The sequence below is a fragment of the Eriocheir sinensis genome, unplaced genomic scaffold, assembly GCF_024679095.1.
Source record: "Eriocheir sinensis breed Jianghai 21 unplaced genomic scaffold, ASM2467909v1 Scaffold985, whole genome shotgun sequence".
Classification (NCBI taxonomy): domain Eukaryota; kingdom Metazoa; phylum Arthropoda; class Malacostraca; order Decapoda; family Varunidae; genus Eriocheir; species Eriocheir sinensis.
Window position 1 is genome coordinate 55,252 of NW_026112369.1, and position 18,417 is coordinate 73,668.

An 18,417-nucleotide genomic window follows, 5' to 3' on the forward strand; every position below is an offset into this window, starting at 1 on the left:
GTTATTCAGAACCGATTCGTGACTGTCGTTCAATTTAGTTTCATTTTCTCGGTTGAGTGTGTATAGATTTGTTTTACGACGTCGTTCGATGATCCTGTTGACGCACTCTATCGTTTTAACGACAACGGGATGATCGTTTCGAAGTATGCAATTTTTCGTGTCCGATGTTCTGTCGATGACGAATGCTTTTAGATCGATTCTAGCAGAGAAAATCATCCACGTTATAACCAGACGCGTCACACAGTCTAGTGTCTGATCGGGAAAGTAAAGTTCACACTTGATGAAAGTTAATTTTTTTATGCTTATGTTGAATCGGATCCTATCGTTCACTTCAACGTGTTTGTTAAACGCTCGTAACTTGATGTAGTCGGATTGAAAATTTGAAAACGTCTGTTCGGTAATCGAGGGGGAAGGGATAATTAATGTTTTGTCGGCGGTGTCTGAAGTAGGAACGTCGCGGCGTTTTAAATGTTTACGGTTCGAGGAACGCTTCATTCCTGTCGTCATGAGGATGCTCATTAATTCTTCGGTGTTCAAAACATTGAAGTCTGTTTCGCCATCTGCTAGGGTGTTCGTCTCTATCACCGGTAGCGAAGATGTCGTGGTGGTGGTGGCTACCTTCGATTTCTTCTTGGTGGGTTTCCTCTTCGTGCCTGCTGCAGCGCCGCTGCTGTTGTTAACGTCCAATCCGTCCTGCTCTGCGTCGATCAACACCTGGACATCAAAGTGGATTTCAGTTGGAATTCTAATTGTCAAATCAAGATCGTAAGGTTACTTAATATTTGCTGGACGTGACAGATTTCCAATTGATAGTTAAGTCTAAAATATTGCTCGTTTTCACGAGGTATATTGCATGTACCTCGTGAAAACGAGCAATATTTTAGACTTAACTATCAATTGGAAATCTGTCACGTCAACAAAATATTAAGTATAGACAATTCGAGTTAATTTTGAAAAATAATTTAATTCCAATGTACGTTAATTAGATTTAAAAAAGCAATGGCAGAACGAAGGAGATGTTTTATTTTAAATTAGTTAATTAATCTGAACTGAAGGTCCTGAATTTTAGTTAATCTGAACTGAAGGTCCTCTGAATCAATCTGAACTGAAGGTACTGAATTTGAATGTGTCACACACTACAGAGTTCAGAATCGTATCTTAACTATATTCTGTTCTATCTAAATCTGTTCGCAGCAACTCTCTAGTTGTGTGTGACATTTGCATGGGTCTCTCTTCGCACATGCAAATGTAAGTTAAGACTTCTTCTTTGTTGAAGAACTCTTGGATGTGTACTAATTTTTAAGATGTAATTTTTAAGATGTTGATAACGGTTGCAAGAACATCAACGTTGCCGCCACAGCAGACAAATCAGACAAGAATTCGTCGGGCCAGTATCTGACGGAGTGTTTTACGACAGGATACGGAATCTATCCATTTTCAATCAGTCTATTTCAACACTACAAAGAAAATCTAAAACTATTACTGAAGTACAAAACGACCATATCCGAACTCCAGAAGAAAACGTTAAGGTAGGCTGCTGCGTTTGGCGTCAGCAGCAGCAAGCGTATGACGTAGGCCAAGACACACCCACTTTTTGTTTTATTTCTTAGAAAAGACATTTTGAAACCAGTTTTGTATTTTTTAATCGTGTGTCTAACGATGCCAGGCATCTGTCGTGTCACCAATAAAAGAAAGAAGGTACGCTGTCCGTCCAGACACTCGACTCGGTGTGTTGGCGAGCGAGCATACTTGGGCTCCTGACTCGACTATCCTGAAGTCCAGTCGTTGAAGAGGAGAAGTGACGAGTGACGTTGTCGTGACTTAGAGTGACTTTGTCGTGAAGAAAAGATTGAACAGTGAGGAGTGACTGAGCAGTGAGCAGAGTGACATCGTGATGAAAATGGGTGGGATCTTTCAACTGTTGCTGATGTTGCTGCTCGCCATAATCACGATCCAGTACCCTGACAGCAGCTTGTGTATCGTGGTACTCATCGGACGTTCATCCATCCATCACCTTTTCGAGAAGTGGCAAAATGTTGGGATGGACGATCTTCACACCAGTTGGATTTCCGAATAACGCCTTCGACCAAAGTGAGAAGCTACTTTACTTCTCGAGTAACAGTCATCACTTCACCGATGACTATCCAGAATTTGTTCCTATGACCTGGGAGATCAATTCGTGCAACTGTAAAAGGTTCATAGAAACTCCGATTGATTTAGAAACTCAGATTAATCCTCCTCCGATTAACCCTCCTCCTCTGCATATTTCTCCTTCGTTAGAAGCTCCTTCAACGAGTTATCTAACAACTACACCAACACCACCAACTCCCAGTGTTGCATGCTTATTCCCTCAGACTTTTCTGACTTGTCACTTTGTCTCAGAGAATGCTGCAGATGTTGTGTGAATATGAGACTTTGTGTCAGTGGTAAACGTATTCTGAATACTATACGTGTTGTTGCATGACTTAAACCCTCAAGAGTTGCAGATGGTGGTGAATGCGAGACTTTGTGTCAGCTGTAGACGGATTCTGAATACTATTGTGTGACCTGCGTGATTCTGAATACAAATCTTACTTTGTCTCAGAGTTGGATCAAATGCGTTGCAGATGTTGCTAGTTGTGTGAATGCGAGACTTTATGTCAGCAGTAGACTGATTCTGAATACTATACGAGTGTTGCATGCTTATTCCCTCAGACTTTTCTGACTTGTCACTTTACCAATTCTGAGACGTTGGTGAATGCGTGACTTCGTCTGTAAATGTGAATGCGTGACTTCGGCCAGTTTGATAAGAACGATGAAGCATTAGAATCCTGTAAACAAAAACTGGATAAGTGCCAGAGTGAGTTAGACGCTAAAATTAATGAAATAAGTTTATTTAGTCAAGAGTTAGCCGATTCTACAAAGAAGCACATGGATGAATTACAAAATCAACAAACTAAACACGAAGAAAAAATCTGAATTAAGGAAAGAAATTGAAAAGTCATCTGCCAAAGTACAACAAATAATGACGATATACAAAGATGTAGATAAGAAATTCTTAGAAGTTAATGCAAATATACGAAAGATAATCCAAGAGAAAGACCGACTGAACGCAGAATTATCTGAAAATAAAAACAAGATCGATCTTATGCAAAATGAATACGAACAACTCCAACAACGTAATAACGAATTAGATACAGAGAATGATCAATTCAAACAAGAGTTGACTCAAAATAAACTCTACTCCTACAAGAGATACAAACGAGAGATGGACTCCAGCAAGATGTCACTCGCCTCCAGCAAGAAAACTGCTCTCGAAACCCAACTGAGTGAAAAGAGTAATGACTTATCGATATTACTGAAAAAACAAGAAGACGAAATTATACGGTTGAACAAACAAATTGAGGATATGACCACAGAGAACAAATCCTCCCAGGAAATACTAGCAGCTGAAACCGCACGTGCAAATGCATTGCAAGTAACTAACCTGACGTTATCAAGCTCTAACGAAGAATTGAATAAGATTGCGAGAACCGTGATTGACAAAGATTCCTAAATCAACCGGTTAAAAGACCAAATTAATGAAAACAGGAAAAATATCGAAGAGTCTAACCAAAATACCGAAACCCAAACAACAGAGATTGCACGGCTGACCCAAGAAATTAACGATCTGATCGCAGAGGAAGAAAGATCAACACAATTGATAACAGAATTGAAGGACTTTCAAGAAGAGATGAAAAAGACCGAAACATTGAATCAGGACCTTATCCAAAAGCATCAGGACGTTATACAACTTAGAGATCCGTCTGTGTTATCTCCATGGATTTATTTGTGAATTACACCAAACGTGTTACATCCGTAGACATATTCGTGATTTGCATCAGCTAGATGACAAAGGTTAATAGAAACACAAAACATCTATGCAAATATTGTTTAATTTAACAATACATTTAATTGACACACATTCTTTACCTTGTGACGTACATAGTTTCAGGGGTAGTTAATAACAAAACATCTACGCATATATTATATTGTTAAACTTCATCTACGCAGATGTTGTACAAATTACATGTAATTTTATTAAACTTTTAAAAAGTTACATTCTTTCCCAACCCCGTGACCAATATGCAATATGTGTGAGCAAACAACAACACAATTAAACACTTTAACAGATCCAGAGTACGCAGACGTGGAACAGCAGCATCCATGAAGCAGCGAAGCGGTGCGCGGTGACCACACATTTCTTGAGAGTACGGTGCACGACACATTTCTTGAGAGTACGGTAGATTCGTCACCTGCTGACGCAACACCTATATCTTCTCGTAGTCTCCGACCTTTGTGGAACGCTTGCCAAAACATTGGTCTCGGAGGAAGTCTTAACTTACAGTTGCAAGCGCGCAGAGAGACCCATGCAAATGTCACACACAACTAGAGTTAACGGACCCTGGTGCTGAAAAGATGATTCATGTTGTCATTGTAATCTCTGACGGTGAAAGTTATTTTAAAATTCGTAACTTGCGGTTCTTCACTTTCCTGTTCTCTCCCAAAGTACAAAGTGTTCGATATGGATTGAAGGAGAACGATACTTCACCTTTTCTAAAATTCAAAGAACGTAAAAACGGAGCTAGCCAGGCATGCTTTGCATTTTACTTGTTGAATTTTTCAATGGCGTTGTACGACGTCATCATGATGTTGAAAGAAGGTCAAACCCATCACACACTCTTAATGTCTAAAATAAACCGATTAATCGCACCTTTCGGTTACGATTATCAAACCCCGCTCAGGAACTTACTCCAGAAAGTGTTAGACAAAGCAGGCATCGCTACGATCTTTCAGGACACAACACGGCTCGCTGAGAGAGAGAGAGGAGCTTTCAAACTTACCCGTCAAGTCTACCTCCGATGAAAGATAAACTATTAGAAAGTGGTTTTGTTCACCAATTAAATTCTGACAACGTTAGTTGTATGGACTGTAGATTCATTCATACACAACCTCGAATTTCATGTCTCTCAATACTTTGGTAAAATATGAAAGAACATCGTTACATGTTAAAAACAGCCACAACTTCAGTTCAATTTTTATTTTAGGAGTAAAACAAACATACACTACTACAGAACATACACGCACACGAATAACAGATACAGAATTCTCAGTCCACACGCACACGAATTACATAGAGACTTTTTCAGCCACAACTTCAGTTCCATTTTTATTTTAGGAGTAACATAAGAGTCTGCACACATGTCTTAGGTTGACTTGATTTCTAATGTTAACACAATTTATATACTGTACAGAACACCTCCATCACACACACATACACAAGTTACATACACTACACACACACACAACAGTTCCATTTTAATACACACACACAAGTTACATACAACAGGAAGACGTTCAACAGGAAGAGTTCGTTTACAACTGTAAGCGTAAAATTTAGTCCACATTCAACATCTTAAAAATACATCTTAAAAATTAGTACACATCTCAGCATTCACACACATGTAGAATAAACACATTCACACACATGTAGAATAAACACTTGACATTTCATCTTATCACGTGAGTCACACCCTTTCTTCTTCCAGCTTGCAAGAACAACACCAAACTTAAAGTTGACCCTCGGACGAGACTGTTTTACTGACGTGATGAGAAGATGACTGACCAATCGCTCTCTTGTAAGCGATGAGATTGTTGTTGTCCAAGCGACGTATTTCGTAATTGTTGCAATCTATTATGATTAACTTGAAGGCGCCGATTATGTACGTTCCTTTGGAACGGGTTCGTACTCTGTGCGCCACAGCACATGCAAGATTAGGACAATTTTCATTCAAACACGACCGCATGTGTTCCTCAATATGTATTTGTATAGTTTGGCTATGGGGCAGTTGTGTCTGTCGTACACGTGTGAGAATGCGTTTGAACAGACTGCAGATCGCATTACATTGGTTATTAGTACATCTGGTGTAGTGAGCAAAGGTAGTGTAAAATACATCCTGAATGTTCTTATCTTGGTTGTTGATGTTTAGAATCACATAGTAAAGTATTTTAGCGTTAACTTGGCAAAGATTATTTTCATTTGACGCACTGGATTTTTTCAATTCAATTTTAGACTTGTTATCGAGACAAGTAGGCAAAGAGGAATTCAAGAACATCCTCGATGGAATCGAACATCGCATCACAGAGAACGATTTGCGAGACACTGTCGATCACCTGTCGTCCGAAGATAATTTTATTTTACTCTTACTGTCCGATACATTCCCATTCAGTCTTTCATACGGAGACATTTCTTCATTTGCTAGATGATTGATTTTTTCATGCATGTCGAAGGTTTTGATCTGGCCTTACCCAGTCTCTTCTTATTCGTCTTCTTAATCATCTGATCGTTCAGCTTGAGGCGCTTAGTGCGTCGCCTCTTCTTCCCGGTGGCATCTGTCTTACCCTCGGTCTTCCGACGGCGCCCTTTTTTGTTGGCTCGTCTAATTGTCAAAGCTGCCATCGTCGATTAACTTTAACCAGATAAATATTTAGAATTCGTCGCAGACGGCAGAGTGATTCCTCGGGTGTTAGAGTGATTCTTCGGGTGTTTGGCTCTCTTGCTGTTTCATAATTTATTTGTAGGTCTTCAACAATACCGGCTGGTCACATTACTTTTTATTCCGTCTTGTGTGCAGAACAGGTGTGTAAATGTGCGTGTTTTGGATTTACAAAGTCGACTTTAAAAACAAAAAGAGGAGGAGAATGGTAGGATTCTTTACGAAATATTACCAGATTAAAGATGTAGCTGCACATGACGGTATCCGTACAAGGCGTATCTATCGAGTCACCTCAAATTCTATCCAAAATAAATTCGGATCGATCTAAGTTAGACCCCTTTTTAAACTAAATTACAGTTGATAAAAATACGGTCTTCGGCGTAACGCTATTTAAAATCATCAAAAATATTAACTTGGCAAGTCCGATTTAGAATCTGTCGTTACAGCGTTTGAATTGAATGCCGATGCTGAGTCGTTGATGTCTAAAAAAATGTTAAGCTACTTAACGAAAATTCTATTGAACAGAGTGAAAACCATGGAACTGTTCAAAGATTACACAGGGTTAACAACCAAAAAATCGTCAGGGGTTTCTCAGCTGATTCTGACTAATTTTGGTGTTCTGAGTCCGAATATCACACTGATTTTGCTCTATCAGGTCAACTTTTTGAGATACAGCCATAGGCCTACCTGAAGAGCTATACATATGCTAATATCAGGGGTTTTGAGTTCAATCATATTTTTCTTGAAGAATATATCGAATTACAAAACTAACTTACTTCTCTAAATTAGCTGCATACGTGTCAGTCAGTCATCCTGCTGACAGTCAGCTGCATCCTGCTATTACATATTACATATATTTTTTTTAAATATTTTTCAGGCGCGACGGTCATGCAGGAATAATCCTGACGTTTTCTGCTACATCTGCGGAGAATACACGCTGTCAGTGGACAGGAAGAACATCACAGGATTTGTGAAGCGCGCCTACCAGGCTTACTTTGAAGTCAAGCTGGGTGACCAAGATAAGTCCTGGGCACCGCACACGGTGTGCAAGACGTGCGTGGAATACCTCCGGCGGTGGACGAAGGGCGCGAAAACTTCACTGAAGTTTGGGATTCCGATGGTTTGGAGGAGCCGTTTGACCATGCATCGGATTGTTACTTCTGCGCCATCAATACTACTGGCATCAACCGGAAGAATCGGCACAGCCTCCAGTACCCCGACCTTCCATCTGCCCGCCGTTCAGTTGCTCACTGCGAAGAAATTCGTGTACCAGCGTTCAGAGAGCTTCCTGACAGCGACGACGAGGCCACCACTACAGACGAGGGAGGAGATATAGAAGAGGAGTATGGTCCGCAGCCCTTTTCACAAGGTGAGCTTAATGATCTGGTTCGGGATCTCAGCTTGTCGAAGACTTCCTCCGAGCTGTTGGTCTCTAGACTCAAAGAGAAAAATCTACTTGGCGAGGACGCGCGTATCACTTTCTTTCGTAGAAGGCATGAGGACTACATGGGCTACTTCTGCCAGGAGGAAGACCTCGTGTACTGCCGAGATGTCGCCGGTCTTTTTGTTAAACTCGGCGCTTCTCAATACGATCCGAGAGATTGGCGACTCTTCATTGACAGCTGCAAGCGCTCTTTGAAGTGTGTGCTCCTCCACAACGGGAACCAGTTCGCCTCAATCCCTCTTGCGCACTCCACAACTCTCGAAGAGAACTATGAAGCAGTGAAGTACGTGCTCGACAAAATCCAATATGAGCAGCACCAATGGATCATCTGCGTCGACCTCAAGATGGTGAACTTTCTACTTGGTCAGCAGTCCGGGTTCACAAAGTACCCATGCTTTATATGTATGTGGGACAGTCGAGACAGAGCCCAGCACTATGTAAAGAAAGAGTGGCCGGCGCGAGAGCAGTTAGTACCTGGGGCGAGAAACATCATAAACGAACCTCTTGTTGACCGGGAGAAGATATTGATCCCACCGCTGCACATGAAGCTTGGGTTAATGAAACAGTTCACGCGCGCTTTGGACAAGGATGGGAGGTGCTTCAACTACCTGTGCCGAGCCTTTCCTCGACTGACCATTGAGAAGCTTAAGGCCGGCATTTTCGATGGCCCACAGATACGGTAGCTCATCAACGACACAGAGTCCCACAACTCCATGAACACGCTAGAGTGCGCCGCCTGGAAATCGTTTGTGGAGGTGGTGAACAACTTCCTGGGGAACACGAAGGCAGCAAACCACGCCAGACTCATCAGCAGCATGATAGAGGCTTTTCAAAAACTCGGGTGTTTGATGAGTATAAAGATGCACTTCCTATTCTCACACATGGAGAAGTTTCCTGAAAACCTTGGGGCGATGAGCGACGAGCAGGGAGAAAGGTTCCATCAGGACATGCGCCAAATGGAGGAGAGGTACCAGGGGAGGTGGGATGCAGTCATGCTGGCGGACTACTGCTGGTCGCTGAAGAGAGACAACCCAGCAGCAGCTCACGCACGGGAATCGAAGAAACGCCGATTTATGCCGTGAACTCTGAAATTTTGTGTCACGTAACGTTTATTTAGAAGTATTATATGCTTATCAAATTTGATGGAGTAAATAAAAACTGAATGAATTTGGATACGTTGACTTTTATTTCTTGAGGAAAACGGAAAAAATCGTCAGGGTTTCTCAGCTGATGATCCGCAGAAATTTGTTTTTTTACGAAAAATCGATTATAAAAAAAATTCTGTAGCAAAAAATCTTGACCTGATTGAGCAAAACCAAGGTCATTTTCGGACTCAGAGCATCAAAATTAGTCTAATTCAGCTGGAAAACCCTGGACGATTTTCAAAAAATATTTTTTTGTTACCCAGTGTTATTGTTCCTCGATTTTGACTAAGTATAAAAATTACGTGAATTGGAAAATAATTTGCTAGTACATTTGTTAAATAATGTAATGTACATTTGTTAAAAATAAAACAATGTAAATTTTGTTTAGTTTTTTTAATGTAAATATTACATAAATATACGTCCTCATAGAAGACAAATATTAAGATCTTTGCAGATCGCTAAACTACAAATCTTATCCTATTGAGTATTGAAGATGGCTGCACATGTCTTACACTATTCGAGGCATATATGTTGGAGCCATACGTAAAAAATGTAATGGCTTACATAAACTTACATACACACGTATACATGGCAAATTGAAAAATCTACAAACTAACCGGCCAGTTTGAAAAGAACGATGAAGCATTAGAATCCTGTAAACAAAAACTGGATAAGTGCCAGAGTGAGTTAGACGCTAAAATTAATGAAATAAGTTTATTTAGTCAAGAGTTAGCCGATTCTACAAAGAAGCACATGGATGAATTACAAAATCAACAAACTAAACACGAAGAAGAAAAATCTGAATTAAGGAAAGAAACTGAAACGTCATCTGCCAAAGTACAACAAATAATGACGATATACAAAGATGTAGATAAGAAATTCTTAGAGGTTAATGCAAATATGCGAAAGATAATCCAAGAGAAAGACCGACTGAACGCAGAATTATCTGAAAATAAAAACAAGATCGATCTTATGCAAAATGAATACGAACAACTCCAACAACGTAATAACGAATTAGATACAGAGAATGATCAATTCAAACAAGAGTTGACTCAAAATAAAACTCTACTCCTACAAGAGACACAAACGAGAGATGGACTCCAGCAAGATGTCACTCGCCTCCAGCAAGAGAAAACTGCTCTCGAAACCCAACTGAGTGAAAAGAGTAATGACATCGATATTACTGAAAAAAAAAGAAGACGAAATTATACGGTTGAACAAACAAATTGAGGATATGACCACAGAGAACAAATCCTCCCAGGAAATACTAGCAGCTGAAACCGCACGTGCAAATGCATTGCAAGTAACTAACCTGACGTTATCAAGCTCTAACGAAGAATTGAATAAGATTGCGAAAACCGTGATTGACAAAGATTCCGAAATCAACCGGTTAAAAGACCAAATTAATGAAAACAGGAAAAATATCGAAGAGTCTAACCAAAATACCGAAACGCAAACACCAGAGATTGCACGGCTGACCCAAGAAATTAACGATCTGATCGCAGAGAAAGAAATATCAACACAATTGATAACAGAATTGAAGGACTTTCAAGAAGAGATGAGAAAGACCGAAACATTGAATCAGGACCTTATCCAAAAGCATCAGGACGTTATCCAAAAGCAAAAAGAAGATATTGAACTGTTAAACCAACAAATTCAGAATATGATCATAGAGAACGAATCCTCCAAGGAGATAATCACGAAGTCACGCATTCACCAACGTCTCAGAATCGGTCTTCATTACAGACGAAGTCACGCATTCACATTTACAGACGAAGTCACGCATTCACCAACGTCTCAGAATCGGTCTTCATTACAGACGAAGTCACGCATTCACATTTACAGACGAAGTCACGCATTCACCAACGTCTCAGAATTGGTCTACATTGCAGACAAAGTCACGCATTCACCAACGTCTCAGAATTGGTCTACATTTGTAAGCAAATGATAAATGATAAAAATGATAACTAGCTGCAATTTAGAAACAACTCGTTTCCAAACCTTATAACTAACTTAAAAATCTATAGCCAGGAGAAACAACGGTTTCAAAGCAAACTTAAAAACTATGCAATGAAACAACTCGTTTCAAAGCAACTTAAAACTATACAATGAAACAACTCGTTTCAAAGCAAACTTAAAACTATACGATGAAACAACTCGTTTCAAAGCAAACTTATAAACTATTGCATTGAAGTCAAGCAGCAAACTTAGTTAATCTGGAATTTTTGTTTTATGCAATGTCTAGTTATTGTAATAACTTTGTTGTAATATTGATTCCTTGATTTGTCAAGCCTTTTTGTCGGATGAAAACGAAAAGTGTAGAATTGGTGAAGTTCGTCGTGGATAGTTTATAGACTCCGCCACCCAGCGCCTGCACACGCACGTCCAATCGAGAACTATTCTTAATGTCAACCATCACAAATATTGCAGACAAAGTCACACATTCACCAATGTCGCAGAAGCGGTCTACATTGCGCATTCACCAACGTCTCAGAATTGGTCTATATTGCAGACAAAGTCACGCATTCACCAACGTCTCAGAATTGGTCTACATTGCAGACAAAGTCACGCATTCACCAATGTCTCAGAATCGGTCTACATTGCAGACAAAGTCACGCATTCACCAATGAAATTTGTCTACAGTGTATTTCATTTACACTCTAAGGGGTACTATTTATTTATTTATTTTTTTTTTTTTACATTGCAGACTATTGCGCCGGTAGGCTTCTTCCCGGTGGATCCTGATGGTCGGTCCAAGGCTTCTTTCCGGTAGGTCCTGATGGTCGGCCCAGCCCGTTCTGGCGCAGGCGAGTGTTTATAGTGGCGCCATCTTGCATTGGCTCATGCTGCCCTCCCAGAGCTCATCTTTGATCCTAGAATGTCGAAGGTTTTGATCTGGCCTTACCCAGTCTCTTCTTATTCGTCTTCTTAATCATCTGATCGTTCAGCTTGAGGCGCTTAGTGCGTCGCCTCTTCTTCCCGGTGGCATATGTCTTACCCTCGGTCTTCCGACGGCGCCCTTTTTTGTTGGCTCGTCTAATTGTCAAAGCTGCCATCGTCGATTAACTTTAACCAGATAAATATTTAGAATTCGTCGCAGACGGCAGAGTGATTCCTCGGGTGTTAGAGTGATTCTTCGGGTGTTTGGCTCTCTTGCTTTTTCCTAATTTATTTGTAGGTCTTCAACAATACCGGCTGGTCACACTACTTTTTATTCCGTCTTGTGTGCAGAACAGGTGTGTAAATGTGCGTGTTTTGGATTTACAAAGTCGACTTTAAAAACAAAAAGAGGAGGAGAATGGTAGGATTCTTTACGAAATATTACCAGATTAAAGATGTAGCTGCACATGACGGTATCCGTACAAGGCGTATCTATCGAGTCACCTCAAATTCTATCCAAAATAAATTCGGATCGATCTAAGTTAGACCCCTTTTTAAACTAAATTACAGTTGATAAAAATACGGTCTTCGGCGTAACGCTATTTAAGATCATCAAAAATATTAACTTGGACACCGCGTTGTGAACCACCAATAAAAATAGAGTCTAGGCGTGAGTCCAAATTAAGTTCGACTCAAATTAAGTTCGGTCTACATTACAGACGAAGTCACGCATTCACATTTACAGACGAAGTCACGCATTCACCAACGTCTCAGAATTGGTCTACATTGCAGACAAAGTCACGCATTCACCAACGTCTCAGAATTGGTCTACATTGCAGACAAAGTCACGCATTCACCAACGTCTCAGAATTGGTCAGGAACGTCGACTCACATGACAAAGCTAACGTGACGTATCCAACACCAACAGCTTATGAATAGGAGATCATAATCTCAGTGTGCAGTGTCACATAATCTCCTCAATATATAAATTCACTTGTCGTTGTCGTTTACTCAGCCACATCTATTACATCTTAACTCTAGAGGTAGGAAAGAGTATTACATCTTAACTCTATTTTGGGATCTTGATATTTTGAGATCAAGTAAGAGATAGCACGAGGTGAACGCTAGCTCGAGTGGGGTCCAACATCTGACGATTTCGTTTCAAGAAAACAGCTAGGAAGAGAAGCAGATCGGTGTCGTTGTGAATTTCAAAAGACACTTGATGACTGTTGAACAGGTTGAAGCAATCGAATCCCGATTTGTCAAAACAAGTGAAGAAAGAGTCGGTGTCTGTTCTTACGGTCATGCCGACTGTTGTGGCTGTGGATTTAATATTGGCAACGGCTCTGTAGAACTGTTCGAAATTACCCTTGTTGACCAGTCTGGTAAAACATCTCTTCCATTCTTCTGTACAACGGCGATGATACCGTTCCAAGACATCTGAAGGACAGATAAAAAGACTGTCGATTTTGGTAATGTGTTCGTAAAATTTATTATTATTGAACAACAAAATATTTTCGTTGATGTTGATTTGATCCATCTTGGAATTGACTGTGCGGTAGTCGGTCACGACCGAATCTCGAATCTCGGTGACTACTCCAAGGCAATTCAATTCTTTCGCTGTTATTTCCACGAACCGTATTAAACTTTCGAGACAGGACCGACCGATTCTTTTTGTCTCCTTTGTTGATTTGATTCACTGTTTTTTTGGGGAACGCTAACATGTAATTTTCGTAGACTTCGCTAGACATTTCTGGCCCAGACATACTCCATATAAAATTATTGTTCATCACAGTACTGAATCGAACATCGAGAAAAGGCAATTGTTTCTTATCTTCAGAGTTATTAGGCAGGTTGTTCGAAATGTCAATCCCGCCGTTGATATACACGCTTTTTCCGTTGTTTTTTATTTGTATTACTCTATTCCTAATATCGTCAGCAGTAGGTTCTCCAGTAATGTCAAATTGCAGATTTCTGAATTTTGTGTATACTTCCGCTTCCAAGAAAGATCAACACATGCGTCAAGCAGTCAAGTGCTCAGATGTGCAATTCGCCTTCCTGTTTCAATTTATCATCTCAAATCAAATCTTAACTCTATTCTGAATCCATGAGTTCAGTTGACCGTCAAAACAAAGTCACACATTCACTAGCAGGGGTCAGGTGCTCGGATGTGCAATTGTTACACCTCACAGCCGCTCGGATGTGCAATTGTTACACCTCACAGCCACACTCTCAGCCACATTTATTACATCTTAACTCTAGAGGTAGGAAAGAGAATTACATCTTAACTCTATTTTGGGATCCAACATTGATCTCGACATCAATTGTGCAGTTATCGACATGTAGCAGCTCGGATGGGCACGACATCTTTTTGCAAACGAACAGATGAGACAAAGTCACACATTCACTAGCAGCAGTCAGGTACTCTGATGTGCAATTCGTCTTGTTACACCCATAACATCTGAACTCTAGCAATTCGTCTTGATAGTTGTCGACATGTCACGACATCGTCTTCTTACACCTCACAGTCTACTACATCTCCACATCTACTATATCTTAACTCTAAGTAAATGTGTGACTTTGTTTCAACAGTCAACTGAAATTCTACTATATGTACATAACCCGAGATTCATGTACATAACCCGAAATGAATCTTATCTTCTCACTTGGTTGCATTGCTTACACCTCTCAGCCACATCTACTACAGAGGTAGGTAAGCTATGCTCACAAGAGTTCAGAGTGGCGGAGGTAGGTAAGAGTTCAACACTTGCTACACCTCACAGCCTACTGCTTAACTCTATTCTGAATCTTATCTTCTCATTTAGTTGTATAGGTAGGTAAGCTATGCTCACGAGAGTATGTACATAACCCGAAATGAATCTTATCTTCTCACTTGGTTGCATTGCTTACACCTCTCAAGACGCTAAAATTAATGAAATAAGTTTATTTAGTCAAGAGTTAGCCGATTCTACAAAGAAGCACATGGATGAATTACAAAATCAACAAACTAAACACGAAGAAGAAAAATCTGAATTAAGGAAAGAAATTGAAAAGTCATCTGCCAAAGTACAACAAATAATGACGATATACAAAGATGTAGATAAGAAATTCTTAGAAGTTAATGCAAATATACGAAAGATAATCCAAGAGAAAGACCGACTGAACGCAGAATTATCTGAAAATAAAAACAAGATCGATCTTTTGCAAAATGAATACGAACAACTCCAACAACGTAATAACGAATTAGATACAGAGAATGATCAATTCAAACAAGAGTTGACTCAAAATAAAACTCTACTCCTACAAGAGACACAAATGAGAGATAGACTCCAGCAAGATGTCACTCGCCTCCAGCAAGAGAAAACTGCTCTCGAAACCCAACTGAGTGAAAAGAGTAATGACTTATCGATATTACTGAAAAAACAAGAAGACGAAATTATACGGTTGAACAAACAAATTGAGGATATGACCACAGAGAACAAATCCTCCCAGGAAATACTAGCAGCTGAAACCGCACGTGCAAATGCATTGCAAGTAACTAACCTGACGTTATCAAGCTCCAACGAAGAATTGAATAAGATTGCGAAAACCGTGATTGACAAAGATTCCGAAATCAACCGGTTAAAAGACCAAATTAATGAAAACAGGAAAAATATCGAAGAGTCTAACCAAAATACCGAAACCCAAACACCAGAGATTGCACGGCTGACCCAAGAAATTAACGATCTGATCGTAGAGAAAGAAAGATCAACACAATTGATAGCAGAATTGAAGGACTTTCATGAAGAGATGAAAAAGACCGAAACATTGAATCAGGACCTTATCCAAAAGCATCAGGACGTTATCCAAAAGCAAAAAGAAGATATTGAACTGTTAAACCAACAAATTCAGAATATGATCATAGAGAACGAATCCTCCAAGGAGATAATCACGAAGTCACGCATTCACCAACGTCTCAGAATCGGTCTACATTACAGACGAAGTCACGCATTCACATTTACAGACGAAGTCACGCATTCACCAACGTCTCAGAATTGGTCTACATTGCAGACAAAGTCACGCATTCACCAACGTCTCAGAATTGGTCTACATTTGTAAGCAAATGATAAATGATAAAAATGATAACTAGCTGCAATTTAGAAACAACTCGTTTCCAAACCTTATAACTAACTTAAAAATCTATAGCCAGGAGAAGCAACGGTTTCAAAGCAAACTTAAAAACTATGCAATGAAACAACTCGTTTCAAAGCAACTTAAAACTATACAATGAAACAACTCGTTTCAAAGCAAACTTAAAACTATACGATGAAACAACTCGTTTCAAAGCAAACTTATAAACTATTGCATTGAAGTCAAGCAGCAAACTTAGTTAATCTGGAATTTTTGTTTTATGCAATGTCTAGTTATTGTAATAACTTTGTTGTAATATTGATTCCTTGATTTGTCAAGCCTTTTTGTCGGATGAAAACGAAAAGGTAGAATTGGTGAAGTTCGTCGTGGATAGTTTATAGACTCCGCCGCCCAGCGCCTGCACACGCACGTCCAATCGAGAACTATTCTTAATGTCAACCATCACAAATATTGCAGACAAAGTCACACATTCACCAATGTCGCAGAAGCGGTCTACATTGCGCATTCACCAACGTCTCAGAATTGGTCTATATTGCAGACAAAGTCACGCATTCACCAACGTCTCAGAATTGGTCTACATTGCAGACAAAGTCACGCATTCACCAATGTCTCAGAATCGGTCTACATTGCAGACAAAGTCACGCATTCACCAATGAAATTTGTCTACAGTGTATTTCATTTACACTCTAAGGGGTACTATTATAAATTAAATTTTACTTTTTCAGGAGTTACTATTATAAATTCAATTTTGTTTTTTTCATGCGTCTCAGAATCGGTCGATATATAAGACAAAGTCAACCATTCGTGTGCTTTTCAGGGGGTACTATTATAAATTCATTTCAACTCTTACCTATGAATATTTGAAGATAAGATGTTTTATTTTGAGTCAACTCTTGTTTGAATTGATCATTCTCTGTATCTAATTCGTTATTACGTTGTTGGAGTTGTTCGTATTCATTTTGCATAAGATCGATCTTGTTTTTATTTTCAGATAATTCTGCGTTCAGTCGGTCTTTCTCTTGGATTATCTTTCGTATATTTGCATTAACTTCTAAGAATTTCTTATCTACATTTTTGTATATCGTCATTATTTGTTGTACTTTGGCAGATGACTTTTCAATTTCTTTCCTTAATTCAGATTTTTCTTCTTCGTGTTTAGTTTGTTGATTTTGTAATTCATCCATGTGCTTCTTTGTAGAATCGGCTAACTCTTGACTAAATAAACTTATTTCATTAATTTTAGCGTCTAACTCACTCTGCTCTAGAGTTAAGATGTAATAAATGTGGCTGAGAGTGTGGCTGTGAGGTGTAACAATTGCACATCCGAGCGGCTGTGAGGTGTAACAATTGCACATCCGAGCACCTGACCCCTGCTAGTGAATGTGTGACTGTTTTGACGGTCAACTGAGCTCATGGATTCAGAATAGAGTTAAGATTTTATTTGAGATGATAAATTGTAACAGGAAGGCGAATTGCACATCTGAGCACTTGACTGCTTGACGTGAATTTATATAAATTTATATAAATTTATATAGCGACAGTAACCAGCGCCGCTATCGTCACGCACGCGGCGGCGGCAGTAAGACGTCTTCATCATTCTTACACGGAGTGAGAAACAAAGGTCTAGAAGCGCAGAGACATCTGAGTCGCAAGCCCATAGCGTGCATAGACACCCAACTGACGGTTTACAAGTTCATCCACGGAGAAATACTGAGCGGCAACGTGCCGGTGCTCGCCACGATTTTTGGGACGGACGTGTACAGCCTGCTTCACTTACTCGAGAACGTCCGCAACTCCATTGGACCTCACATAGCGCTCAAGAGAGAATTTGGTGACGACAACAATCAAACTCCCGGCGTAGTATTTTTCAACAGTGTGTTGTGTAAAGAGAGAGAAGCACACAAAGAACACAGCAACGTCAATAAGAAGAGATATACGAGTTCGTTCATAGAAGAAGTGGAAGGTTATCGTCAAGGAGGTGTACACAAAATAGGCATTCATTTCAACCAGAAGAAAATCATAGACGCCCTCAAATCTGTCGCTCCATCCTTCACGCAGAACGAACGTCCGACTGCCAACTACAGAACATCTCTTCACGTGAACGCTCAGACTAAGGACAACCTGAAGCGTCTCTTGGTGTCGATGTTGGAGAACGCTGACGGGTTGACCGACAGCGATGTAGAGGAGATCAGGAACGCGCTCTGCTTACCTGAATGTAAAGACATCCCCAAAGATTTAATCACCGACGCATTACCTTTCGTTTTACAGCCGAATGTCGAAAGAGTACCGTGTAAGTGTTGCA